The 13,844-nt window shown below is 26.0% G+C and overlaps 1 protein-coding gene across 8 annotated transcripts in view; it reads left to right on the forward strand.

The window, feature by feature from the left end:
* LOC117171429 (protein unc-13 homolog 4B) overlaps positions 1 to 13,844 on the forward strand; it is a 155,464-nt gene that overhangs the window by 61,745 nt on the left and 79,875 nt on the right. For 2 of the 8 annotated variants that reach the window (XM_033358750.1, XM_033358753.1), the window contains exon 1: positions 2,897 to 3,119. The exons of 4 other annotated variants lie outside the window; for them this stretch is intronic. The gene's annotated coding sequence lies outside the window, so the exon portion shown is untranslated. Of the gene's footprint in view, positions 1 to 2,896; positions 3,120 to 13,844 lie in introns of those variants that run through there. 2 more of the 8 variants (XM_033358751.1, XM_033358752.1) reach the window with 1 other exon arrangement.

The raw sequence follows: 13,844 nt of genomic DNA on the forward strand, positions 1-13,844 counted from the left end.
AAAAACGGCCAAAATGTGAATTTGTTTATATAATTTGTTTATAAAATAAACAAATAACATTTAATGTTAAATTTAAATATTCACGTATCATCCTCACAATGATAGCAAGCGATTTCAGAGCAGAAATATACGTTGAAGCCGAATAACCCTTTATGTCGAGTATTTGTTAATACAATTTGTTTATAACAATTAACTATGCAAGTTAAGAATTTTTTTATATTTCTTATACCCCTGTGCACTAAATTCAAGGGACGAGAAGTATAAGAAAAATTTTGTCTAGAAGATAAAAAATGAAATTAGAAAAATCGACATTTTTTTCGATGTTTGCATTAAAATAAAAATTAAATAAACAATAAAATAAAAAATCTACTCTCACCATTTTCTGAAAAATTTAGTTCTGAATTTAAAAAAAAAAAAATTCTAAAATCAGTGCATAATTGCGTTCTAAAAGTCATTTTGAACCTCGTTTTCCGATTTCACCCCACTGTGCGGCGTGCGAAAAATAATTGTACTTCCGTTCAATTGTCGGTCAATTTTACTTATCAATACCCGTGTAGAAATTCCCCCGGTTGGCCCTAATACAACAAGGATTCTGGTCGGACCCCGGCCCGGCCCCGGTTACTGGCCGGACCAACCCTGGTTATATCCCATGGTCGGGAACCGGCTGGGCACTGGTCAGGTTAATGTTTTTGTAGAAATTACACATTTTTTAAGGGCCGTGATATTATCAAAGACGTGATTATGGATGTTAGATGAATTATTATTTGAAAATTATGATTTAAAGATTTATTAGATGAGTGAAACAAAAATAAGATTTTTTAAATTCTTAAAAAAAAAACATAAATTTTTTTCTATTTTTATAAACTTCTCTATATTCAGACAATGTTTAGTCTGTGCAATTTCAAATTTACCGCCATATATAGCGCCTGTTTTGTCCGTCGTCTGCATAGACGCTCAGTAATTTTCAGTTTCGCACCTGGAACAAGGGTGCTCCTTGCACTCACGTCGCGTCGTCTCTTCGAAGTTCGCAAATAAAATCGAGACTAATGGTTAAAATCAACCTTATTTCAGTGATTAGTTTGAAAGCCCCACTTAGTGCGCAGATAATTATTATTTTAAATTAAAATATAGTCTTTTGTATACAGTTTTTACTTTCTTCCTTCCTAACCTTAAATCACCACGTGGCTTTCAAATCGCTATGGGATTCTATCATCAGGGAATACAATTCTACTTCAATTTTCTTGCCAGAATTGGTTCACTTGATTTGAACTTTTAAAGTTCACCGTAATCTTTACGATGAGCCTTAAAAGACAAAGAAAGTTACCAATTTCTCGCCTGAAGCAACATTTCTTAACAGCTTTTTGGCCGGATTACCCGACCGGATCCCGGCCGGTATTGAAGCCGGGATCCGAACAGTTTACCGTGACGTTTTTAGCCGGATCCCGGCCGGATTTCCCGACCAGCGCCCGGCTTAAATTGGGGCTATCCGACTAGGAACCGGCAGGATCCCTAATGGGATTCCTACACGGGTAGTTAATATTAAATATTATTTTCCATCATTTTACGTTTGAAACCTCCAAATAGGATTTAAGATTATTGTAGAGTTTATAGAGTATTAAAATCAAACTTGAAATTTTGTAGGTATTATAAGAGGTCTAAGTGAGAAATTAAAAAATAATGCAAACATTTTTAAGAGACTCAAAGAGCATTAAAATTGTACTAAATAAGATCTAAGAGAATCAACCAAGGATGACGAGTATTAAGGAGATCCAAAAAAAGAATTCATTCAGCATCATGGAGAATATAAAAAGGACCTATTGTTCGAATCGGGGAGTTAAAGGTTTTAATAGTGTGTTCAATCTTATCTTTAAAAATAATTAAAAAAGTGTCATCAACTTTCCTAAAGTATGCAATAATTTGAAAATCTAAATTATTAAACATTTCTGATTTTAAATCGTGCATTACCAAGTCAGCTTAATTATTAAAAGTATGTGATCCCAGGGGAGTTCCAAAAGTTTGTTTATAAAATTTTTTATTAAAGTGAAAGCATTATTCATCAGGCATTTTATTCCTTCTGCACATTTTTCTAAAGGTAAATCAGTAACTTTCTTAATATCCGGCTATCTTTTATCAATACTTTTCAAAACAAGGTCTGAAGGAACTTTAGTAAAGAGAAAAGTAACATCAAGAGAGACCATAATATGATCAGAAGGAATAGTGATCTTTTCTAGTTATTGTTTCAATTCAATAGAATTTTCTATAAAAGCTTTAGGTTTAGTGCTAAAGACAGGTCTTAAGGAAAAATCATTTATAAATTTTCTAAAGGCCAATTCTTTCCAAATCAGTATTGGCTGTGATAAGAACTGGTCTCTCAATGTCAGAACCTAAACAGCCTTTTACTCTTCATTTGTTAATTTTATTAAAACTTTGTCTTCTTATAGTTTTTAAAGAGTTGTCTTGAATTTTTCACAAGTTGTATTATAACTTAAAATTAATTCCATTTTGTTATAATAATCCTGTCTATTAAAAATGGCTCCAACGTTGCCTTAATCAGAACGTCTTATAAAGAGATCTTGATGTCCTTTGAGAAAGGTTTTTGTTTCAGCAAGTTCTTTTTTGTCACAATTTTGACCATGCCTATGATCAATTGTATCTCAGTGTCTAAAGCTTTTGAAATTTCAAGATTATGTCTTGATACGTGATCATCATATCTGCCAATCTTCTTGTGCATCAGAAGCAATAGGTCCAAGTGTCAATGCAGACGCTAGTTTAGTGCATGCGCGTTCTCATTGGTACAGATTGATGACGTATGGATGAAATGCTACCAGGAGGATTCCTCGACGAACTCTTCATCGGACGGTCCATCTATTCCTGGCAGTGCAGAACTTGACGTCGTCACGCAGATGTCTTGTTCTCTCGTGTTTTATTGATTGTTTCCAATTCCAACTTGTTTTCTTTCCTTCGACCATCGACATCAGTTAATCCTTGCCCTCGGAACAATTAAAATTATTCTCTTTAGTGCGGTACCCACAAACGTTCTCTCACAATTCAGTGATACTCGGACTCCCATGTGCAATTAAAACTTAGAGGAAGTGTTTTTTTTTATTCATTTTAAAGTGGTAGCAACAATTTTTTGAATCATTCTTTGTAGGCTTAGTTGTTCACCAACTCTTGGGCTATTTAGAGGGTGTTTAAAAATTATTTTTTTTTTAAGAAACTTAGAGCTACTTGAAAAAGGTGTAGGGAGGATGACAATGAGTATAATTGGCTTAACACTGAAACAGTTACCATGACATTGAAATCTTTGCCAGTAGCCTATCTTCAGGTTTAACAATAAAATCACAGGAATAAATCAACTTGACTCGGAAAACTGGGTTAGTTACTTTGTTTCTTGGACTGCAAGAAAGCTGTCTTATCTCATACTGAAAATTGGCAAGATTTCAGTGTTGGTTTAAAAATGAACCGGTCTGTGCGGTTATAGGTATACTCAATTGTAGAAAGCTCCGGATGAGCCAATTTCAATATCAATAAACATCATCAGAGTAAATCCTGGAATAATAAACCTTTGCGTATCATTCTAAATATTAATTTTAGATCAAAATGATCAAATTTTGCCGATCCAAAATAAATTAAAGAAAAAAATCTTTAAACACTGAAACTGATTACACTGATTTTTAATTATTTCTGTCGTTTGAAGCCTTTTGTGTAATTCTGTTGAACAAATTTGATCGTACAAGATTACCTGTTTTTGTCAAAACTTTTTTCGAGTGACAATTGTGATACTTTTTCTTTGAAATCCTCCCAGGTTTTTCATGAATGAAATAATATTTATATAGCAATGAATGCTTGAGAGAATTTTAAATTTCAGATTAAGAGACAAATTTTAATTTTCCTATATTTGGCTAGAAACTTCTATGACCTTGAAACTTCTGGAAGATTAACAACTTTCCAGAAAAAGCACAAAATTATTGAGAAAAAGTTGAATTTTCCTGAAATCACATCACTTGGCAACTAAAAAAGATCTATTCTAAACCAAAAATGCAATAGTTCATTTTTTAGCTAAAAAACTAATTTTTTACCAAATAGTTCAATTTTGAACCATAGAGATCAATTTTCACTTAAATAATGAATCCTTAACTAGAATTGCTAAATTTGTAATTAGAAAAATAGATTTTTGATCAGAAAAAAACGATTATTCAACAGAATAGTTCAATTTTGAACCCAAGAGAAGAATTTTCACGAAAATAGTGAATTATCAACCAAAAAGATTAATTTTCCATAAAGAAGTTAAATTTTCACTAAAAAAGTGAACCCCTCCCCAAAAAAAAAGATAAAATTTCATCAAACTAATTGAATTTGTAATCTAAGGGATAAATGTTCAACGTGGAAGATCAATTTTTTAACAAAAGATTTAAATTTTCAAAAAAGAAAAATTCTTGAGGCAAGAGGTAATACCGATTTCAACCAAATTGTTGCATTTTTAAGTCAAAAATGCGATTTTTTTACGAAACACTTGAGTTTCTAATCCGAAAACATAATTTTTTAACAAGAAAAGTTACTTCTTAATCAAATGATTTTATTTTCTACCAGATTAGATGCATTTTAACTAAAAAGAATTAATTTAAAAAACAATAATCAAATTTTCTGCCTGATAATAAAATACAACTGAAAAGGTACATTTTTATCCGAAGAGAATAATATTAAACTAAATAATGCACCATCAAGTACAATAATTATATTTTTAGTTTAAATTATTAACTTTTAAAAACAAAACAAAAAATGTTCAACAAAATAGTTGAATTTTCGTCTAAAATAGATCAATTTCGAAACGAAAAATTTAATTTTATACTAAATAGTTGAGCTTTAATTATATTTGGTTAAAAATATAATATTTATTAAAAAAATTAATTCTTAACAAATAAATAACGTATTTTAAACAAAATAGTTGGATTTATAACCAAAGATATTAATTTTCTACCAAAAACTTGAATTAAAGTAAAATCATCAATCTCCAAGAAAAAAAATAAACTACAACAAAAGAATGAAACTTTCAAATTGGTGATTGAAAAAAATGTTAGTTAAACAGTTGAATTTTCAACCAAAAACAATGACTTTCTAACAAAAATGTTGAATTTTCAACCGAAAGGAGTTACTCTGGAACAAACTGGTCGAATTGCTAGCCAGAAATGATGAATGAAATGATAAATCTTCAACTGAAATTTTTAAATTTTCTGTTAACAAATTTATTTTCTAGCAAACCAGCGAATTTTCCACGAAATAGTTACATTATTAACTAAATAGATCAACTTTCATTTAAAGGGATACAACTCTAGTCAAAACAATTAATAATAAAAAAAGAATTAAACTTTGGATAAAATAGTTGAATTTTTTAACAAAATAATTTTCAGTCGAGAATATTAATTTTCTGCCAACACGAGAAATTTTTAACAAAATACGAAAATCTTCAACCAAATAGCTGAATTTTTCAAGAAAAATAGATAAATTTTCAAGTGATTAGTTTAAGTTTGAATGTAAAATGGCACAGTTAAATTGTAAATAAAAAATTCATGTTTGATAATAAAAAAAGAATTTTTGAATAAAGAGATACATTTTCAACCATATACTTTAATTTTCAACTAAAAGAGATAAATTTTCCACCTAAAAAGGTTTTAATTTTAAATAAAAAACAGTTTATTTTAATCAAAAAACATGAATTTCTAACAAAATAGAATTCTTCGGCAAAAATTTTTTTTCCATCGGATAGTTGTATTTTGAACCACAAAGAGGAATTTTCAACAAAATAGTTAAATTTTTAACCAAAAAGAATGACTTTCTAACAAAATTGTTTAATTTTCTACCAGAAGGAATGAACTTTTAACCAAAAATAGTTGGATTTTAACCAACGAGATAAAATTTCATTTATAATTGATAAATTCCCAACTGAAATGATAAATAATAATAATAATAATAATAACTGGTATCATTAGATTTTCAGTTAAAAACATTTATTTTCTGCAAAAAAGCGAATTATCACGAAGTACTTCAATTTTTGACGAAAGCAATGAATTCTTAACATAAAAGATAAACCTCTAACCAAAACAAAAATAAATTGAAAGAAAATTAAACTTTTAATCAAATAATTGAATTTTCAAACAAAAATATAAAATTTCTATTAAAAAATATATACTAAAACATATGAATTTTTAAATTTAAAAGATAAATTTGGTAAAAGTACTTGATTTTTCCGTTAAAAAGATTTCAATCGACTTTTCACGATCAAAATGTGAATTTTTGAACCAGATTAAATAGAATATTTAAAAAAATATTTTAAATAAATAAATTTTTTTAACGAAACTGTTGAAGATTTTCTTGAAGTCGGAGGATTTTAATTTTTTTTTAAGTTTAAAACTGTAGTTGAATTTTTATCCAAAAAAGCTCCCAGTTGACTTTTGAGGTTAAAAATATGCATTTGTTAACAAAAAATAAATTTTTTTAAGAAAAACTAAATATTTAACCCGAAAAGGCGAATTATTTTCAACCAAAAATTTTCATATAAAACTGTAAATCTTTGAGCACAAAAGAATGATTTCTGAACAAAGTTAATTAACCAAATACGAAAAACAAAATACTTGAATAGTCAAACAAACAAATAAACAATTTTGAACCAAAAATTTGCATTTTCATTTAGAAAATGATATTTCTACTAAACCATATGAATTTGTAAATCTAAAAGACAAGTTTCGTAAAAGTAGTTGAAATAAAATATTTACAATAAATACATTTTTTTAACGACACTGTTGAAATTTCTCTTAAAGCAGATGGATTAATTTTTTTTATTTTTAATTCAAAATTGTAGTTGAATTTTTATCCAAAAAAGGTTCCAGTTACTTTTCAGGATCAAAATACGAATTTTTTTAACAAAAAATAAATTTATTACACAATTAATGAATATTTATACCCAAAAGGAAATTTTTTTAACCAAAAATTATAATAATATAGAAAAATAGTTGAATTCTCTATCAAATAGTTGCATTTTCAATTTGATCGAAGAAAGATGAGATTTGTACTAAACCCAATTTATTTTTTATAAAAAATGACACTTTTTTTAAATTTAAACTTTTGCCCAGAAAAGATTTCAGTTCTCTTCTCAACACCAAAATATTAAATTTCAAAAAAAAGTCTGACTTTTTTTTATAAAAATTTATTTAAATGAGTGTATGACTTTTTAACAAGATTGTTGAATTTTCTACCAAATAATTGCATTTTTATCCAAGAAAAATGTAGTTTTTGCTTAAGGTGGTGAATTTGAAAATAAAAAATCCAAACTTTAAATAAAAAATTTGAATTCTCAACCGATGATTTGAATTTTTATTAACGAAAGATGAAATTTCTTTTATAATAGAAGAGTTAAATTTGTTTAAAATACTGTAATTTTAATTCATAAAAGATTTCAGTTCATTATTTAACCCCACAATGAAAATTATAAACAATAAGTTAATTTTCTACTAAATAGTCGATTTTTTAGACATAGAGTACGAATTTTTAACAATAATTTTAACTTTTTTACCGAACAGTTACATTTTTGTCTACTTAAAATGAAAAGTCCAATAAGGCAGGTGAATTTTCAAATTAAATATACGAATTTTCCGAAAAAATAGTTTTCGTGCAAAATATTTCAGTTCACTTTTCAGCAGCAAAACATGAATTAAATTAAATTTTAAAAAATATAATAAATAAATATAATAAAAATAATAAATTAAAATTAAAGGACGGTCCTTTAGGTGAAAAATTTATATATTATTTTATATATAGTTTTCAAAACAGTGGTATTTTTTAAATAATTGTTTACAAAATAATTTATAAAACAAATTAAAAATATGATTGTCTAATATAATTATCTTGTCCGCTATATATAAACTATATATAACTTTTTAACCTGATCGGATATTTGCAGAAATACTAAGTTTTGAAATACCATAATTTTTAAAAGATGGAAAGTTTTGATTAAAAAAAAAATAAGATCGTCTAGGCATAAATAATAATAAAAAATAAAATTTGTTCTAAATTTTACTTAAATAATGGTTTGTTTATGAGAGTTGATTCTCACTCGAGTGTCGCTGATAAACGAAGTTCGAATAAACAGAAAATTCAGTTATAATATAATAATAATAATAAGTTGGTTTTAAATTTCATAATTATTAGCGATAAATTGAAGATTTAAACTTTTAATAAAAAATAAGATTGTCGAGGCGTATTTAAAATGTATAGTGTGTTTCGTACGACTTGATGTTCAATGAGCTAATTGTCATCGTATCAACTTTCATTGAATGCAATTGTTCAAATATATGTACGCCTAGCGTTTGCTCTTGATTCGTGGGTCAGTTTAAACGGGATGCGGCCCAGATGTACCAGATATACCTTCATCTCGTTCGCCAGGACACCTTCATGCCAATGTCATCCCAGAAACACGTTTCAAATTGCTCAAAATTAAAAAAATTATTCATTAAAAAAAATAATAGTTTATAAAAATTAATGACAGAGTGGCTGCTGGACTGGGAAATTCCGGAAAACCCGGAATTTTATGATGCCAAAAAAACCGGGAAATGACTGTGAAAATTAACAAATTTCTTTGATGGAAAAATTTAAATATTTTTATTGTGAATAAATGAATAGTTTTGTTAAAAAAAATTTGTTTAATTCTTTAAAATTGGGAATTTTATAATTCGGAAATTTTACAGTATGGACATTTTAAAATTTGGTAATTTTCTGTGGGAAATTTTATTATTCGGAATTTTTTAATTCGGGATTTCCATTTGTTGGCAATTTGATAAATTCCGGAATTTTAACATTATAGAATTTTTATGTTTCGCAATTTTGAAATGTCGAACATTTTATTTTTTCGGAACTTTTTATTCATCTCACTTTGTCCCAGATGTACCAGATATACCTTCATCTCGTTTGCCAGGACACCTTAATGCCAATGTCATCCCGGAAACACGTTTCAAATTGCTAAAAATTAAACAAATTATTCATTAAAAAAATTATAGTTTATAAAAATTAAACAAAGAGTGGCCGCTGGACTGGGAAATTCCGGGAAACCCGGAATTTTATAAGACCAAAAAAACGGGGAAATGACAGTGAATTTATTTATTGACCGGGAATTTCACAAATATGTAGAAAAAAATATGCCTATGTTTGACTTCAAGGGATGACTAAAAAATAACGAAAAATAAAATTTCCGATACTGTAAAATTTTCGACATTGCAAAATTCCAAAATTGGAAAATTCACGAATAATAAAATTCGCAAATAATAAAATTGTCAAAAAATAAAATAACCGAATTGGAAAATTCCCGAATATTAAAATTCGCGAATAATAAAATTGCCGAAAAATAAAACTACCGAATTGGAAATGAATGACTGAAAAATTCCGAAAAATAAAATTCCTGACACTTTAAAATTCCCCAATTAGAAAATTCCGAAGTAATGAAATTCTCGAATATTAAAATTCGAGAATAATAAAATTGCTAAAAAATAAAAATACTGAAGTGGAAAGTTCCTGAATAATAAAATTCTCGAAAAATAAAATTCCCGATTTATAAAATTCCTGAATTGCAAAATTCTCGAATGAGAAAATTCACAACAGTTTATAATATTCCCGAATTGTAAAATTTCCGAATAATGAAATTTACGTAGTTAATAAAAACGAATTGAAAAATTCCCAAATAATAAAATTCCAGGCAAAAAATTGCCTACTTATAAAATATCCGAATAGGAAAATTCCCGGATTGTAAATTCCCGAAATTGTACATTAAAAATAATTTGTTAAAATAATATTTGATTATTGCATGTGTAATAAATAAAATATATTTACTAAAAATATTAAGTGTTAAATTTCGAAAATTTCTCAATTGGGATATTTTATAATTCGATAATTTTTCAATTCGGTAATATTATTTACTGCCGGGAATTTTATTATTCGGGAATTTTCCATTGCGGTAGTGTTATAAACTGACGTGAATTTGATTATTCTGGCATTTTCCAATTCAGAAATGTTATTATTCGGGATTTTTACAATTCGGTATTTTTATGTTTCGGAAATTTTATTATTAGCGAATTTTAATATTCGGGAATTTTCGAATTCGGTATTTTCATTTTTTGGTCATTTTATTATTCGCGAATTTTATTATACAGAAGTTTTATAATTTGAGAATTTTACAATGTCAGGAATTTTATTTTTCGGGATTTTTCAGTCGTCCCATTGGAAAACTCCCTGATACTGAAATTCTCAAATAATAAAATTCCTAAATAATAAAATTCTGGAATGATAAAATTCCCGAATTATAAAACTCCTAAATTATAAAATTCCTGAAAAATAAAATTTTTGAATAAACAAATTCCTGAATTATAAAATTTCCGAATTATAAAATTCCCTAATAATAAAATTCACGACAGTTTATAACATGACTATTTTTTATAAATATATTTGTTTGATTACAAATAAAATAATGAAATATTATTTAAAAAAATTAGTTTTAATGTTCAACATTTCGAAAATTATTGTTTGAATTTAAAATAACATTTTTTTATCACTGTCTACATTTAAGAAATCGTGTCTATGATGCGAAAAAAATACCCTTTCCATTTTCTCGGAACCTAATTTATTTACAACATTTTTTTTGTGTAAATTCTAAAACTCAATGGCTGCAAGCTAAATTTGTATTTTTCAACTTGAAAATTTTATTTTTGGGTATATTCTAAATTTGACCAAATTTTTCCCTCGAACAAAAAAAAAGTCATCCTCTGTTTTTATCGCATCTTTATAACGTTTTCCAAACAAAAAGTGTTGAGCATTTGAAAGATTGTGATCTTTTATAATTTTGCAAATCTCTGTCGCAAATTTTCAAATTTGGTAATATTATAAAAATTTATAAGTAGTGTATAATATTACCCAATTTTCAAAGATTCCAAATATAAAAAACACCATTTTCAAAAATCATAAAGCAAATTTTTTTTAATCAAATCAAAAACTCTTATTTCATGAACATATTTTTTATTTTTTTAAATTATTTATGATATCCATAACAGAATCTTTTTTCAAATAACCTGGAAATTTTTTGGGAAAATTTAAAAGTGCCAACAAATCAAATGTTTGACAGTTTAAAATTTCTTCTAATATTACCGAATTTGGAAATTCCCAAATGACAAAATTCCAGACAGAAAATTGTATAATTATAAAATATTCGGACTAGAAGATTCCCGAATTTAAATGATTAAAGAAATTGTTTTTTAATATTACTTATTTATTTCAAATAAAATAATCAACTATTTTTATTATTGCAATTTTTAAAATATTTAAAGTTTAAATAAATTATTCTTTGAATTTAATATAACAATAGTCAAATAAATTATGTTTCTACTTGAAAAATTTTGTTTGAAAATGTGCACAATAATTTAAAAAATTACGAAAATATTTTTCTAAAAATTAAATTGTTCATTAAAAAAAATAAAAAATTTGATTGAATCCATCAAAGATTGCTTGGAAAATTGTATTATAGGTTCGAAGAAAATTAAGGGGGAAACTTCCTTCTTCGTTCAAAGTGCACGTTTCTCTTTTAATGGATTTTTTTATACTATTTTTATACAATCATTGTTATTTTAAGTTTAAGGAATGGTGTTTAAAAACTCAAAACCTTAACAAATTTCTTTGATGCAAATATTTAAATATTTTTATTTTGAATAAATAAATAGTATTGTTAAAAAACAATTTTTTTAATTGTTTGAATTTGGGAATTTTATAATTCGGGAATTTTATATCTGTGGGAAATTTTATTATTCGGAATTTTTTAATTCGGGATTTTTATTTGTTGGCTATAATTTTATTTCAGAAATTATATATTACGGGAATTTTCAATTTCGGTAACACTATAAAGAGCCGAAAACTTTATTACTCGGGAATTTTGAAATTCGATACTATTATACAGAAATTTAATTTTTAATAAAATTCGGGGATTTTCTTAGTTGAGACTTATCCAGGTTGTGATTTTTATATCTCAGTAATTTTATAATTTCGGGAATTTTCTATTTCAAATATCACCACCTTGTGAAATATTCAAAAAATGAAAATATATAATTTTTTAATTAATGAAAAAATAAGAGGTTATAACTATGGAAAAATCTAAGTTATGCATTTTGAAATAACATTGATAAAGTCGTTAATTAAATAAAAATCTTGATAAACTTTATGTAACCGACTAGACTCGCAAACGTAAACATAAAAATTAGAAAATATTGTTATTCTAGTTTACATTTCTCAACTTGATAATGCGTTTTAAAAACTAAAAATTATTTAGAAATGAATCAGAAGTAATTATTTAAAGATAATATAGTCATAATGGAATATTTAAGTATATCAAATATTTACATAATTACAAATTCAGTCTCAAAAAAAATTCCGTTTTTTCAAATATTTTGAATTGAAAAATAGGCAATTAAAAAAAGCAAAAATATCCAACTTCCCCTGACCTTTAGAATTTCGGGCCTAGGGGCGAATTTTTCTTCTTTGAATGACAGACAACCCATTCTATTTTGAGTGGCTACTCACATTCCAAAAGCTCTCACTCCAATTGACGTGTTAAGTATTCGGAAGTCGTTTAACATAGCGTGAAATTACGTGACTCTTCTAATTGAATTAGATAAGAAGAATTTCTAGAAAAAAAAGTGCTACATAATTTTATAATTCGCAAATCATTAAACAATAAAAATTGACTTTTTGGTAGTTATTTAAGGACATCCATCTAAAATATATATAAATTATTTATTTCATTGAAAATCACATAAATCCGTTATCTCCTATATCAAAAAAATATTATTAGGAAAATAAGTGTTGGGATAAACAATAAAAAATATTAAGAAAAACTTTTCTATATGTAATGAATCTACAAATAAATTATTCATTTTGGACGATCAAAATATTCCGAAAAAGAAAATTTCCGAAGAAATAAAAATTTGAAATAGAAAATTGATGGAATGAAATTCTTTAAATATAATAATCTGAGATTGAAAAATTTCTAATAAATTAACTAATAAATTTATGAATATAAGCAAATGAAGAAATTGAATTTTTGAAATATTATTTATTTATTAAAAATTTATTTTAAATAAATAAATAATTCTTATTGAAAAATAATCGTCTAAATTTCTTAAATTGGAGAATTTTCCAGTGTCAGGTATTTTATAATTCGAAAATTCTCGTCGAAAAGTTTATTATTGGGGTGTTTTCAAAATAGACTCTTATATTTTTTCAATTTCATAATTTCGAAAGTTTTCTGTTTTAAATAATTTTTTTTCCCGAAAAGTGTAGTGTCGGTAATTTTATTTTCCGGCATTTTCCTAATGTAGGAACGACCGAAAAATCCGAAAAATAATATTCCGGACAGTGTGAAATTTCCGAAATAGAACATATTTGAAATTGCCGGAAAAAAATTCTCTATGGGAAAATGTCTGAAAATTTTATAATATTATAAAAATTAAAAATTTACGAATAAGAAAATTTTATAGAGAAAATTGCCGAATTATATAATATCAGTTCCTGTTAAATTCACAAATATAAAATAATAAAAAAATTGGTTTTTAATAATATTATTTATTGAAATCAACTATTATAATTAAAGACTTTGATCAAAGAACAGTTTTTTATATTAAATGTTTTTTTAATGTAATGCTTAAACTAAATAAAACTAGAACGGAAAAAAATTCACAATAAAAGTTTTCTCTAATGTGCATGATAGGTTTTCGACATTATTGCTTTTCTAATAAAAATATTGTTCTTGTTTTGTTCTTTTT

Source organism: Belonocnema kinseyi, chromosome 4, assembly GCF_010883055.1.
Source record: "Belonocnema kinseyi isolate 2016_QV_RU_SX_M_011 chromosome 4, B_treatae_v1, whole genome shotgun sequence".
Classification (NCBI taxonomy): Eukaryota; Metazoa; Arthropoda; class Insecta; order Hymenoptera; family Cynipidae; genus Belonocnema; species Belonocnema kinseyi.